Genomic DNA, 16,342 nt, shown 5'->3' with positions numbered 1-16,342 from the left:
ATTATAACATTGGCTTCGGTTACCGCGATAGTTACTCATGAAATAAAACTATGAAAACGGATTATATCGCGTATATTGAATTTATAATACATCCCGACGTTTCGAACCCTTTACAGCGTTCGTGGTCAACGGGTGACGTGGAAACGTGGAAACGTCGGGATGTATTATAAATTCAATATACGCGATATAATCCGTTTTCATAGTTTTATTTCATGAGTAACTATCGCGGTAACCGAAGACAATATTATGTACACCATTACGGACTGGAAGTTGCAACCAAAATCCGGCGACATGAACATTATAACATCTTCAATTGTAGTTCTAACAGTGTTACCCCTTTTGTTTTGAATGATTGCTATTATACTTTATCCAGGCGCTAAACTTACTCTAGCTGCTGTTACTGATTCACGCAGACGAAGTCGCTGGCAAAAGCTAGTATATTTTTTTTTAAACGTTTTAAACAAACATATTGGACCGTGAGCCAGGAGCATAATATCGTTAGTCATCGCCTTCCGATTGATACTTTGTCAGATGTTGTAGATACTATCATGAATTATAAAATAAAATACTTCCTGCAATAGGCAGTACTAGCCTTTTTAGGGTTCCGTACCCAAAGGGTAAAAACGGGACCCTATTACTAAGACTCCGCTGTCCGTCTGTCCGTCTGTCTGTCTGTCTGTCTGTCCGTCTGTCTGTTACCAAGCTGTATCTCATGAACCGTGCATGATAGCTAGACAGTTGAAATTTTCACAGATGATGTATTTCTGTTGCCGCTATAACAACAAATACTAAAAAGTACGGAACCCTCGGTGCGCGAGTCCGCCGAGCACTTGGTCGGTGGTTTTTGACAAGTTTTCAGAGATAATAAAATATGACATTGATGCATCAAGGCGGTTTGTTTACAGAGGACCTACCGGGAAACGCGAATCCGAAATTTCGCTATCTGCCTCTTCATCGCTCGAATATGCAAGAGTGACAGAGATGTCAGATAACGAAATTTCGATTTTCTTGTTTCGCGATAGACCCTCAGATTGTGGTAGTAGTGCCCCCTACGCAGAGTAATATTCCCTATAAGTATGTTACCATTCCAAGAAACAGCATGCATTCTAAATCGGTATATCCAGCGTTTGTGAGGCAGAGGCGTCTCCAATGAATATCTGATCAAGTGCGCTCTTGATACCTATTCCATAGGCCAAGAGCTAGCCCCGGAAAATAGTACTTATACAGTAATTACAGTATATACAGCAGGAATTAACTATGTGTATAAAACGAGGGAGAGGAGTGTTAGGGTCGGCAACGCGCATGTAACTCCTTTGGAGTTGCAGGCGTACATAGGCTACGGAGACTGCTTATCATCAGGCGGGCCGTATGCATGTTTGCCACCGACGTAGTATAAAAAAAAAACGCGAGTTTAAAGTGTTATACAGCAGGGTCTAATTTCATTCAGTTACCTTGTTTTTGTCCCTAAAAATGTGACGGATTGGAGCTTTTTGTATAAGACCACATGAGATATAGCCTGGTGACAGACAGACAGACAGACAGCGGAGTCTTAGTAATAGGGTCCCGTTTTTACCCTTTGGATACGGAACCCTAAAAAACGATAAATAACGCAAAAAGGCGGACTTAAAACCAAGGGCTGCCCTGCTCTGCAGCTGTTTTTGTCACAGGCTCCTTCCGACATCCGATATCGGAAAGGCGCTTCCGATAAATTCAGACATGTCGGAGCCCCCGTCAGCTGTCGAACCGATAATATTTTGTTTGTGTACGTATGTGTAGGCATAATGCTTGTTGTAGTGTGCATGTACGCGGATGTCGGATCCTACATCCGATATCGGATCGGACAATGTGAAAACGCTTTAATTTCTATCGAAGAAACAACTAGCTGCTAAACGTCCGAATAGGTTAAATACGAATAGTATGACTTTCTAGAAGGACTTCGATGCTCTATATACCTTGTATAAGTATTTATTTATTATTATTAATTAGCTAATTAATGTGTAACAAAACTACTACACTGTTAAAAGCTTGCACACTTGTACTATAAGCGATTAGGAAGAAGAGTGGGGCGTGTCTTCGTGGATAGCACAAACTATGCCTACCTTTTTCTGAGTCTAGCTCTTAAACTAGTGCCGGCAATTGGAGTGTCCTTTCTGACAACTTGGTTAAAGTTTTTCTGCGAAAGCTCAAGGGTACTGTTGCACGTGTAACGCTACTTCTCCGAAAATAGGACATACTTTATAAAATACATGGTGTTCGGGACGAAGTTTTTGATAGACTTAAAAAAGGTAAAAGTTTAGAGATTATCTAGCATGCCTTATAGAGATGATAGCGGTTATATTTTAATTATTATATAATTATGAATGTAAACGCCTTTTTACGCGACTGCGTCAGAAGGAGGGTAATGTTTTTCGAGCGTATGTATGTATGTCAATTTCTTTGGCACACCCTTCAGCCTACAGCCCAAACGGCTGGATGGTGTTTGACATGTTCGCATTATGGTCATTATACAATTAATTGTGTAAAAATATGTTCCATAATATCAATATCCTGGGAGGAAAATGGGGACTACGTTTGTATAGATAAGCGGTCGTCCACTTTCGTCTTAAAGATCGGTCCGATCGGGTTTAGAAAACCGTCCAAGTGCGAGTGTTATAATTTTTAGAGCTCCGTACAAAACTGTTCGCGGAGCTCTTATGGGATCACTTTAGTCTTGGAAATCGGTTAAATGCAATTTTCTCGGAGACCGTTTGACACCTACCTAAAATTTGATAGATAGATAGATAAACTGTTTATTTGTTTGCCACAATACACACAAAATATTCAAATACAGAAATGACATAGGTACATAGAACAATCCAGAAAAAAAAAATTACAACAACGAATAAGTCACACAGATTTTTTCATAATAGAGAAAAAGGAAAAAATACATAAAAATACTGTTTTATACAAATAAAAATCCTGTGTGCGTCGCAGCAAAACAAAAAGGTTCTGGCTCAGTATTACACTCCACCCATTAGGAAAAGCACTGATTTTCTGCCAGGACCTTATCACGTCAACAAAAAACAGTGGAAAATAATGAAATAGTCGAAAGTTAGTACTTACCTAATTAATTATTAATAAATAACTAATGACACAGTTTAAACTATAGAGACATTTAATGCTTGCACATAGTTGTGACATAGAAGTGTCAGTGTGGTTAGCATGTATGTAGTGTCAAATGTGATTTAGAGAAATTTGGAACAGTTATTTAGTAAAATACTTGTATAGCCTGTCCGATTTCTAAGAGACAGTTGGCCATAGATTTGCTATGGCCAACTGGCTCATAGAAAGGCCGCTTTTCTTAGTTAGGTTTAGACAGTATGAATATGTTTATTAAGAAACTTAAAAAATGGCTAATTGATAAAACTTTTTATACTGTAATGCATTTTTTTTTTATTATGTATAAAGCAATATAATCCATTTACAAACAATAATTAAAACTAATAATCTAAAACTAATAAACTAAAGGTCTAATATGCGCCTCCACCCTGCATCGTACCCGGCTCAAAAGTTCCCATGATGCCTGCAGCATTCCCTCGCTGCACTGCAATTGAGATCTGTTGAACCAGGTACGATCCAGAGCGGGGGTCGCAGCCCCTCTCCCGTAGACGCCTCCCCAGTTCACCAATCAGACGCCGAGCCTCAGAGCCCCAGGGCCCCGCGGTTTCTATTGCCACCGGCACGAAGTCATAGCTTGATTCCAGGGCGGAGTATTTGGTGACACCGTGAGGTTTGCCTCAGGTGGGACGCGGCAAAGGTGCTTACACAAGTCGCGTCCCACAAGAGACAATGCCCCCTCCGCCATGGAATCAAGGTCAGTCCGTCCGGCCTTTTCCCGTCCGTACGGCTCAAGCCAGGGGGCTCCAATATGCAATAATATGCATGGCACGCTAGCCGACACCATTGCCCTTCGTATTAACTCGTTGATGGATTGGTGCCTAGGAAATCGCCCCGCGCACCTTTGGCAGCTCAAACCATGGTGTCCGTTGGCTTCTACCATTGCTCCGCATCTGCAAATGCAATTATTCGACATGCCCGACCGATGTACTAACTACTGACATGATATTTTAATCTTGACATAATTATTTATAATGTATTTTTAATTTAAAAAACTCCGTAACCCAGCAACCGAATAACACGTACCCATTGAAATCAAAATTTCCGAAAATATATTTTTATCTATTTCATCATTATACCTGCTGATATTTTGAATCAATCCAAGTAAAGAATTAATAGACAACATAATCTGATGTAATTTCTTCGCGGAGCCCGCACGACAGGCCGCAAACCCTGCCAAGAAGAAGCGCCGTAGCACGGCCGTGTGACATGACAAGATGTCAATAGAATATAAAATATCAACATGCATGTTTACATGATTTTCAGGATTACAATTGTTGTTCGCAAGTGATTTCCAGTGTGCTATTTGCGTGAGAGCCGTGCGCGGTTTTGTGTTCTGCCAAGGGCACGGCATCTTATCCTTCCACTATTTTTACAATTTTCTGTCAGCTGCTTTGGAAGTATTCGCAAGTGATTTGTAACGTGCTATTTATTAATACTCGCCGTGCGTGGTTTTGTGTACTGTCTAGAGGCATCTTATTCTTATCCCTCCACTATTTTTACAAATTTCTGCCAGCTACCACGCACAGAAACCGATTGCCAACCGTAACAAGCTTGTATAGTGAAACTTCAAACACGGAAGCATAATGATTATAGTCATCAGGAGCGGTATTCGACATGCGTTAAGTGACGTTTCGTGTTGAACTTCAGTTGAATGGAAGAAATCGTGTGTTGTCAAATAGGTAAATTTGACATTAGCAATCCACAGTTAGATGACAACGAAACCAAACCGAACCACGCAGAGTTCAGAGCCATTTTAAACCGTATAGTAGTAAGAAAACAAAGTTGATTTTTGTTGCATAATTTTTTCAATGAATGAGTTTTGGTGTACAACCAAATGATACTTTCCACAGTTGATGAACAAATGATTCATTCCACTGTTGAACTGATGTTGAAGCCGAAACTGACAGTTGTGCATCTCGAATAGGGCCCCTGATTCCTGCAGCACACCGCTAGTATCGCGCAGTACCTCAAAGCCTGTGCCCTGTGAATTGCACCTATACAAGCGTCTTGTCCTATTTATATATTAATTTTTTATTATCCTTCACTTTTAAGCCTTTAGTTGTAGCCTCAGTTTTACTTTTAGATTAATTGTAATTTAGGTATATTTTTAATTTGTATTTTTTTAAGATATAGTTGATGCCCCTTTCAACCCTTTCTTGTCCAACCCCAGCTGCTGCATCACCAGAAAACCGAGTACGCTGTCCTCAATGTCCGGAACCGCACTTTTTTAAAGGCTCCCGAGGGCTAAACATACACATCGGAAAGAAACATCGGCCATGTCACAGTCAACCCACTTGTCCCACGCTGTCTCAGCCTGCCTTCCCAGCGCCTCCTCGTTCGCAAGTATCTGACACACCGTTGTGGCAAATCCTAAGGGACCTAAAAAATACACGCCCAGTTCTAAAACGGATACCGCGTGGTGCCCGCGTTTCCGTCGCCAAATTCCTATCTAATACCATTAAAAAATTAATCTCATGTAACTCAATTCATAGCTGGGAAAATTTGTTAACTTTGACATTTAAAGTTCTCCATATTGTACCAAATCAAAATTCTAAATCATTAACGAAAATAGTCAAAGACAACTGTAGTGCTGACATTTCACATTCACCATCAGCACATGGTTTTAGGCATCTAACTAATAATTTGTACAAAAAAGTCGAAAGTAAGGTCTCAGATGGCGACATCAAAGGTGCCGCTCGGCTCCTTTTTTCTGATGATGCAGTGGCTCCCAACGATTCAAACACACTGTCAGCCCTTCTTGCTAAACATCCATCTCCAGACATGAACATTTGTCTGCCCGACCCACCACAGTCTAACGACCCCACGCTCATTGCTACCACTGAGGATGTTTTTGGCGCCATAATGTCCTTTCCTAATGGCTCCGCAGCCGGCCTTGACGGTCTTTCCCCACAACACCTGAAAGACATGCTGTTCTGCGGCTGCGGAGACACTAAGGAAATGCTTTTAAAAGATTTGACTGCTCTAGTAAATATAATGTTGGCAGGTGAAGTTCCTAGTGAAATTACAGGAATACTCTATGGAGCAAATTTGTGTGCGCTAACCAAAAAAGACGGTGGAATTCGCCCGATCGCAGTTGGCACTACCTTACGCCGTCTTACAGCCAAAATTGCTTGCCGCTCCGTCCATAAGGAACTTAGTTCACTACTACAACCTGTGCAACTAGGTTTCGGGTCTAAGAGCGGCTGCGAAGCCGCTGTCCACGCCGTCCGGACTTACATCGAGCACCAGGCAGGGGAGGTTCTGCTGAAGGTGGATGTCTCTAACGCTTTCAACTCAGTGGATAGGGTCGCCTTGTTGACACAAATAAAAGATAAAATTCCTATTACCTACAATTTTCTTTGGCAATGTTACAGTACTCCGTCTAAATTATTATTCCAATCCAACGTTTTGGCTTCTTCTGTTGGTTGTCAACAAGGCGACCCTCTCGGTCCAGCAATTTTTAGCCTTGCCATTCATCCCATAATCAAAGAACTAAATTCAAAATTAAATGTATGGTACCTAGATGACGGTACCCTAGGTGGTGAAGCGACTTCAGTTCTCAGTGACCTAGAAAAGTTAATAACAGACCTTAAATCAATCGGCCTTTCTCTTAACTTTTCCAAATGTGAACTGTTTATTACAGAGTCTTGCGCAAATGAAGAACGCGCAATAGAGCAGTTTAAGCAGTTAGCTCCAGGAATTAAAATTATTACAAAAGAGTCGCTTCACCTCCTCGGGTGTCCCATTTTGGACCAATCTTTTGAAAATTTCATAAATACCAAAATTCTAAATTTCAAAGCATCTTCACATCGTTTGCTAAAAATTAACATACATTCGGCGTATTGCATCATTAAGCATTGTCTTTTTGTGCCAAAATTTACATACATTCTTCGCGGATCACACTTTTGGAAACACCCTACTTTGATTTCAAATTTGGACGATTTAGTTTTGGAAACGCTCACATCCATTTTTAACATATCTTTTGGTGAAAGAACATGGTCCCAGGCTAGCCTACCCATTAGGTTAGGCGGCCTGGGCATCCGCAAAATTTCTAGCGTGGCGCTACCCGCATTCTTGGCTTCGGTACACGGCGCTCAAAGCCTCATTGGGAAAATTTTAGCCCCATCCGTTGGGGTCCTGGAGGCTGCGCACTCTACTGAAGCCAAGAATGTATGGTCTGTAACATGCCCCAACACGGACCCGCCTGCCAACCCGTGTTCACAGAGACAGTGGGATGAGCCGCTGTGTCGTCTAACAAAGACGGCGCTCTTAAACACGGCATTAAACGCAACAGATCGGGCTCGTCTCATTGCCACCGCGGAATGGGAGTCGGGTCTATGGTTGCAGGCACTCCCCTCCACAATCATAGGCACTTTGCTGGACAATACCACCTTCCGTCTAGCCATATCTTTAAGAATAGGGGCACCAACCAATGTACCTCACCGTTGCCAATGTGGAGTCACGGTGGATGGTCTCGGTCACCATGGCCTCTCATGCAGTCGAAGTGCTGGGAGAATCCCTCGGCATGCCAGCATCAACGATGTCATCCGAAGGGCCCTTGTTAGTGCCAAGGTGCCGGCAGTCCTCGAGCCCAATGGTCTGACCAGGGACGACGGCAAGAGGCCCGACGGAATGACTTTGGTGCCTTGGAGTATGGGTCGGCCCCTTGTCTGGGATGCTACTTGTGTAGACACCCTGGCGCCGTCCCACATTCCGGGCACCAAAGTTGATGCTGGTGCGGCTGCATCTTCAGCCGAAAACCTCAAACGTCGCAAGTATGCTGCCCTTGGCAGTAGCTACTTGTTTGCGGCGTTTGGGGTTGAAACCCTGGGGCCGTGGGGGCCAAGTGCGCGCCGACTCCACAAGGAGATATCGGCGCGTCTTATTGAGGCTTCCGGTGACCAGAGGGCTGGTCACTATTTCGCGCAGCGCATCAGCATAGCTATACAGCGCGGAAATGCGGCCAGCCTTTTGGGCACCCTACCACACGACCGAGACCTAGGTCAGATTTTTTATTTGTAAGTTTTTTAGTTTAGGTCATTATGTTTTTAGCTCACTTTATTGTTTTAATAGAAAATAAATATTTAATGAACATAATGATTTATTGTAATTTTAATTCTAGACATAATTTGTTTTCATTATCAATTATGTGATGATAATAATTTATATTCTGATGTTTGACATATTTTAAGAATATTATGAATAAATGAGTATGGGTATGAGTATGGTATAGTCTGTCCGCTGCGGACAGACTATACCTTAGTTAGATTGTTTTATAACAAGCAGAAACGTCTGCGAACGATGTTGTTATTCACAAAATATACAAATTTTTCCACTAATCAAATTCAGATTATAAATTTTTGAAATGTTTTTTTCAAATTTATTCTAAGCTTAAGAAAATTATTCTTAAAAATTCTTTGTCAAAGTATTTTTGTGCCACAAACAGTCGAAAGTACTGTCGCGCTGCAATACTGCTGCAGTAATGCAGCCAATCGCATTACTGCCGCAAATGACCAATTTTATTTTAATTTCTAGATAAGATGCCCTTTTTAACATGTCTTTCAGCAATGCAGTCGTCTGCATTTATAATACTTACAGCAATATTGCAGCGCGATATGATTGCCGACTGCATTGCTGCTGCAAATATCAAAACCGATGTGACTGCCCGTATTTTTAGGGTTCCGTACCCAAAGGGTAAAAACGGGACCGTATTACTAAGACTCCACTGACACCAAGCTGTATCTCATGAACCGTGATAGCTAGACAGCTGAAATTTTCACAAATGATGTATTTCTGTTGCCACTATAACAACAAATACTAAAAAGTACGGAACCCTCGGTGCGCGAGTCTGACTCGCACTTGTCCGGTTTTTTAATTCGCGATAGCAATTACAGTCGGCGGTAATGTCACGTTGCAATACTGCAGCTGTATTGTAATGCTGGTGCAGTCTGAATCCGAACCGTATTAGGTACCTATATTCAGCATTCTCGTGATTACTTTGAAAAAAAAAAACTCGTATCTTGTTCTGTCAATCAAAAGAAAAATGTGGTAACTATGAATGGGATGCATACAGAGTTACTGCGTTTTAACTTTGAGTAGCAGTGCGAGATACGAGATTTTTTCAAAGTACTGACGATCTACATTCATGTACGTGATCATGTCTCAGGAACTGATCAGCTATTCATTGGATCCCTGGTGCAAGGCAGCGGAGCGGAAGCACATTCAATGCGATTTTCAATATTTTTACTTTATTTGCTCATTATGACGTATTTCACGTAGTCGCACAGGCAGGTACTGTAATCGATAAAACACCCGTGAGACTTCCGGAAGCTCTAGTGTAAATTTCATTCGATAGCGTGACGAGCGTTCGCGTTTGCGTTAAGTGTCATTTTGTATGGGATTTTGTCGTCAATATCAATGCGAATGGATAAAAATTAATACGACTAAGGTAAGTGAAGAAATCAATAGGCCTCTAAACAGAGGCCTAACACAAACACACACTCAATACCTGCTTCAGAGCGCTGATATCTTCGGCTTTGGAAAGAGCGTGTATTTTTAGGAACGATATTGATGCTTTTGGAAAAAAAATCATTTTTGGTACAAGTATTTATCGCTGACTATCTTTCAACTGGCAACTACTCATCGAGACAATTCTAACAACCCCAAACGCAATTAGGTTGCTTTGTTTTATCACAGAGGTAAACAACAGGCGGTATTATTGCTACATAGCGATCTCTTCCAGATAACCTTTTTCAAGGAATGGGAAATTGGGAAAAGCCTCTATTGACACTCTCGTGGATACCTAGTGCTTGCAGAGCGAGCCTGATATCGAGGCTTTAGTGTAGTGGCGTATTTTGAGGATCGATATTACAAATCTTTTTTAGGGTTCCGTACCCAAAGGGTAACAACTGGACCCTATTACTAAGACTCCTCTGTCCGTCTGTCCGTCTGTCTGTCACCAGGCTGTGTCAACCGTGATTGCGTGACAGTTGAAATTTTCAAAGATGATGTATTTCTGTTGCCGCTATAACAACAAATACTAAAAAGTACGGAACCCTCAGTGGGCGAGTCCGACTCTCACTTGTCCGGTTTTTTATAGTGTAGGAGGCAAACGAGCAGGCAAATCGTCTGATGCTAAGCAATTACCGTTTTCTTTTCATGTGGCGTTTGTCGATGTACGGTTGCCATCCTGGCTAGGCCTCCTGTAGGGCTAAGATGCTCGGTTTTTTATCATCTGCCGTTATGCCTGTCACGTTCTTACGAGTATGTAAGCGCGAAAGTGACGCATGACACGACAAGTGATAAAAAATGCGACCATGATACCGCCGCTGCTCTGGGCAAGACCTTCGAGATGCGACAGACAGGGCGGTAAGTGTCCCCACCCAGTCTGATACAATTTATACAAGAAGGAGAAGAAAAGGACTGCGAAAGCGAGTTTTTACAGACAGAATTCAACTTAATTGAACGTATGATAGATTGTAAGTCTTTGCCAAGTCTACATGACGGACACTTGCAAAGCGACATAATTGGGTTATCTTTGGCTCAGCGCTAAGATCATACTTTTGTATATGGTAATAAAAACTTATGAACTAAAATGTATGTCATATATTAAATAAAAAGTGACGAAGCCATCCAGTGGTGAAGGCCATATTCGAACTGGCAAAACCGCCTAATCTTATTAAGATGGCATGTAGTTGAGAAATTGGGACCGGTTCCGCCGTGGCGGGGTGGCCAAGGGGTTCAAGGAGTTAGCCCGGATTGCTAGACGCCGGTTCGAATCCGGCCTTCACCACTTGAGGGCTTCGTCAGTTTATAATTTATACATATATAGTAATGTGACTACTTAAAAAACACAAATCAAAAATATTTAATAAGATAATTTGATTTGTTCCTAAAGATGTGTAAAAACTTATGTTGTGACAACGTAGACAGTTTTGACTAAAAACACATTTTGTTCTAAAATTTATTTTGTACCCGCTATAACGATTTCTAAATGAATTAGGTACGTAGCGGAGGACGGAGGACAACTTTTCAGACAGAAATATTTAAACACAAAGTGAATAAACTGCCTGCAGTGAAATCAGATTAAAATAGGAAGTTACACATTGCTTGTCTCGTTACTACAGGAGTTTATTTGACGCCTTTTATTTCAGAATAGGGTTTTGCAGAAGCTGGACTGTATGTATGATTTAATTATATATCATCTATATTTACGTGTCTTTATATTTGTAAAGCTATAGAGGTACGAAGATGGCAGGATGGCATCGATACAGCGTCCTTTACTGCCCGGAGGAAATAGTAAATCAGGAGTCGCGGAAATCAAGGGCCTTTGCGCAGCAGTGGGGCAATCAAATCGGTTAGGGATAAAAATAGAGGTACTTTTTACCGTGGCTCAAAAGATAAAAAACATTAAGTATTTCCTTCTATACTTATAACCGTTTAATACTTACTGTATCGTACCTCAGCCGAAAGGCCCATGTTTTCGCATCGATGCTTAGGTTTAATATTAAAGCAAGCCCCCGTGATCTGACTTTCAGTTTGAATTATTCATACCCAGCCTCGTGCGAATCCGAAACTATACCTAACCTGAGATTCACACTTTAGTCACTAGATTTGTGACTATAGGAAACACTATTGGACTATGTTTCTGTTTTCTGCCTTAGTAACTATACGACGTCTCGTACGTCTCGTACTAAAGTCAAACAAAAATATAGTTTTGCAATTATGTTGGCATTATTTTTCATATCTGCCCTATGTAGATAAAAGGATATTCTAACCTCAATATCTAAAAGAAATACGCAATTTTATTTTGCATCTACAGTACCGGCCAATAATATATCACCTCCATGTTTTTACGGTATAACTTTTTTTTATATTTGTGAGTGACTTCCACCTCACTGTTTTAGGTTGTATTCCTTAGTTGTATTCCTTTGTACGGGCAATGAGAAAAATTGGTCTCATGTAATGGTTTTTTCATAGTTTTTTTTTTAGTGTATTGTTAACTTCATTTTTTTACTAGAGGTTTTTTAGTAATATACTGAGTATCCTATTGTAATTCATAGTATTTAATTGCAGTATTCATCATATATTTGTATTAGTAAAATATGCAATCTACAATCTAACCTATATTTTCTACTCTATACAAGCTCATACAAAAAAACTCAAAGGTGATATATTATTGGCCGGTACGTAATTCATGAATTACTTTGTTTTGTTATATAAAAAAATAAACGGGATACCGCGCGCGCACAGCCATCTCACTCACGCTTATGCTCAGTGAGTGAGAGAAGAACCTGAACCCACGGAGCCTTAAATACATCATTAATTAATATATTATAATTCCTGTCTTAGCTGTCGCTCACAGGTGAAAATGCTTAAAATATTTACCTGTTCATTACATGGCTACCGCGAATGGTAACGAATAAAAAGCTTTATTTTATACAAAAGGCACAATGAAATGATAAATGGGTTCAACCGACGCCTGCCTTTTATCGTATACTTGTGTATAGATCAATTCACATACATTTTAGACTCTACATCATATCGCATCTGCAAATAGATTTTAATGCTATTTGTTAATAATATATAAATAATATTTCAAAATATTTATCAGTACGGTTTTTACTCACTATTATTTTTAGTCGCTTTTGGCGACATGTTTCGGATTCTTTGCCTGATGATTCTTTCTTTCTTTCTTTTTCTCGTGCCTGAGGATGGATTCCCAAAGAATCCGAAACATGTCGCCAAAAGCGACTAAAAATAATAGTGAGTAAAAACCGTACTGATAAATATTTTGAAATATGTCTCACGATAGTTTAAGTGCGATTATGAATAATATTTATTTATTTAACTAAAATAAATTACAGAAAGAATTAAGAAAAAACTAAAACAATAAACAAATTACAAACTAAATAATAATACTAAATAATACTAAAGTAAAAATAAACTTAAAAATACTTACATAAAAGGCCCTTCTAAATTTTGCCCCCTAGGCAAGGTGCCCATCACGCAGGCGGCATTCCCGCGCTGGATTGCTATAGCCAATCTTTGCGCGAGAAAGCCGCCCGCGCGAGGGTCACCTGTGGCCTCCCTCAGGCGTTTGCTAAGCGCTTTGTGGAGCCCCCGTGCCCCCTTACCCCAAGGGCCTAGTGTCTCGACGCCAAAAGCCACAAACTCGCAGTGTGCGCCATGATTATATGATATGATATTATATTATATTATATTATATGATACATCATGATTCATGAAGCAATTAGATTGTAGGATACCGTCGCGCCTTCGTAGATATGCGCTTATGTAGGACGTTTAGCAATTAATGGTCACATAGTAACAGAAGAGTTCGATGATGAGATATAGAAAGAGAAAGAAGAGCCTTAGCAATCAGGGGCAACATGCTCATCCGTAGATTTGCAAAATGTTCAAGGGAAGTTAAGCTCACACTCTTTAAAGCATATTGTACATCTTTTTATACATGCAGTCTATGGGTGAAGCATACGAATCGTGAACAAGTTTGGGAACAAATCAAATTATTTTATTAAATATTTTGATTTGTGTTTTTTAAGTAGTCACACTTAAAGAAAAAGTGACGAAGCCTTCCAGTGGTGAAGGCCGGGTTCGAACCGGCGTCTTTAGCTATCGCGGCTAACGCCATGAACCCCTAGGCCACCCCGCCACGGCGGTGCCCGTCCGAATTTCTCGACTATATGCCATCTTAGTAAGACTAGGCGTCTTTGACCAGATCTAAGGGCAAGCAGTGCGCGCTTGCACCTCCTAAACGAACTCCTTACGGATTTACGTTGTAGTGAGAGAGACTGGATACGAATCGTGTTTATAACGCGCTTCGTGTTCAGTTTAATAATATCTTCAGGATGTTGCTAAAGCTGCCTCGCCGCTGTAGTGCGTCAGGCATGTTTGCCGAGGCGCACACGGATGGCTTCCATGCCATCAGACGCAAAAGGGTAGCCTCTTTGCTGAGACGAGTGAGAGGCAGCAGTAACAGCATCATGAGGATGGTAGCTGGACGCCTCGACTGCCCTAAATTAAGGCACTGGGCTAATATTGTAATAGGCAGTACAAATTAATAAAGTAAGTAAGTAAGTAGGTATTTGTTTGTATTTGTTAGCTCTTAATTGTATAGTAAATGTTGTAAATGTTATAATTAGACTAACACTTAGTTTATAGGTTCCCTAGTTTAAGTATTACTAACAAAATATGGATTTTTTTAAAGTCTGAATTAAATAATTTTTATTTTTATTATTTATTTTATTTATTAATGAATGAAAAACGATATTTTCAGTCAACTAAATAATTATTGGCTGTTAGATAAATACTTACCTTAAAACTAACATACAGACGACGGGTCTGGCCTAGTGGTTAGTGAGTCCATACATCGGGGTTTTCGGTGCGGGAATGATTTGAGTAAGAGTAGAGATAAACAGATAGGTTAGTCTGAGAAAACATCATAATAATATTATGCCTAATGAATAACGCCCTCTCTGGGAATTTTATACACACTATGATACAATTTTATTTTCACCACATAAGCTTGTAAAGACCCTCTTTATCTAGTGTTAGAGTCGCCTGCTTGCGCCTTCTGGAAACATTGGGACATTGTACATATGGGATCGAGAGGCTTAGTTTATAAGTTAGTATGGGTTTAACTAACATAGGCTTAAGGGAATGTACACTAACACTATGGACATGGTCTGAAATAAAATATATTGATTGATTGATTTATCTTTCAAAAATGGAAGGGAAAGTTGTAATTAATCCACAGTAGTATCAAAGTAATTTAAACCAAATCTCGAGTTGATTTCTGATGTCAGCGAGTAGAATTAACTTTTTAATGATAATTTTGATACCTATGTATTAAATAACGTTCATTTGGATTTCATTTGAAATGTTTTATAGTAAATATTTTCCTAGAGTTGATGTGGTGAAAAAAATGTGGTTCACTTGGTAGCAGTTTCTTTTAATATAAAAAATATATATTTTTTTTTATTAATAAACCTGCTCGAGTACAGTCCGTTTTAAAGTCAATACCTACTCTTTGGCTAATGTCACACATTCCCGCACCGAAAACCCCGATGTATGGCTTATAATCCCAGTGCGGCCGTATGAAAAACGTCGAGTTAAGGCGATAATTAACCTGTTTTCCGGCGTTTCGCGTTAGTGTGGCCCTAGCATTATAGTTGACTATAAGAACCCTAAAAACATGATAAAGAGAGGACAAAAAGTACGCCTTTTTCTATGAAGCTGTGTTAAAAAGTGCAGCTGAATCATCCTGAATCTCAGAGGCCCTTAGGCCTTATTCCAAATCGTAAGTTTATCTTTAATTACATAACCCAAGCATCCAAATTCTAAAACTAACCTAAATCTTCCGGGACTTTGGAGTTTAGTTAGTTAGTTTTGCTGGGCATTTTCCGCAAAACGACATCCAAATGTGCCTATTTTGCGTGAAACGAGGTAGCGCTACTCTAACCACCCCAGCTCCACCACGAAGCCTAGCAGTCTTCAGGTTGCTAGTTGCCTCCTTCAGTGTGCACGGATTCCCTAGGTATTTGCTCCTACATACATCTACCTGTTTACAGTCTAGGAGAATATGTTTTGTTGTTTCTTCTTCTTCCATGCACGCTCTGCACATGGGGCTGTCAGTTTTACCTATATTATGTAGGTGTTTGTTTAGTGTGTTATGTCCTGTTATTAATCCTACTGTTTTACGTAGTTGGCTTCTCGGTGTTTTTAGTAATAATTTGGTGACTGACTTAAGAGGTTATACTAAACTATAATTCCAGTAACCGAGTATTGGCCAATACGTGGTAACCGCGAGTCCCCTACGCCATCTAGTGGGTAAAATATCCGTGCCCGTGCACGATCATTACGTGCTTCACTCTTGATGGAATAATACTGTACTGGTATTTCACAGAAATATATAGGAAAACGTAACGACTGTGAGCTGTATTCAATAATTTAAACTGGCATCTAAAAATTGTATAAAATGTGTAGGTAAAGGCTAAAGGGGCCCACTGAGTATCAGTAAGCCGGACGATATCGGCCTGTCAGTTAGAACAAAAATTTGACAGTTCCGAACAACTGATTCAACTGGCCTATTCATAAACATTCCACAGATTTTTTATGTGAAATGATTTACACTAGCCAAAACATAAGTAATATTAAAAGATGT

This window comes from Cydia strobilella, chromosome 7 (assembly GCF_947568885.1).
Source record: "Cydia strobilella chromosome 7, ilCydStro3.1, whole genome shotgun sequence".
NCBI lineage: Eukaryota > Metazoa > Arthropoda > Insecta > Lepidoptera > Tortricidae > Cydia > Cydia strobilella.
The sequence above is the reverse complement of the archived record's forward strand: the minus strand, read 5'-3'. Positions refer to the sequence as shown.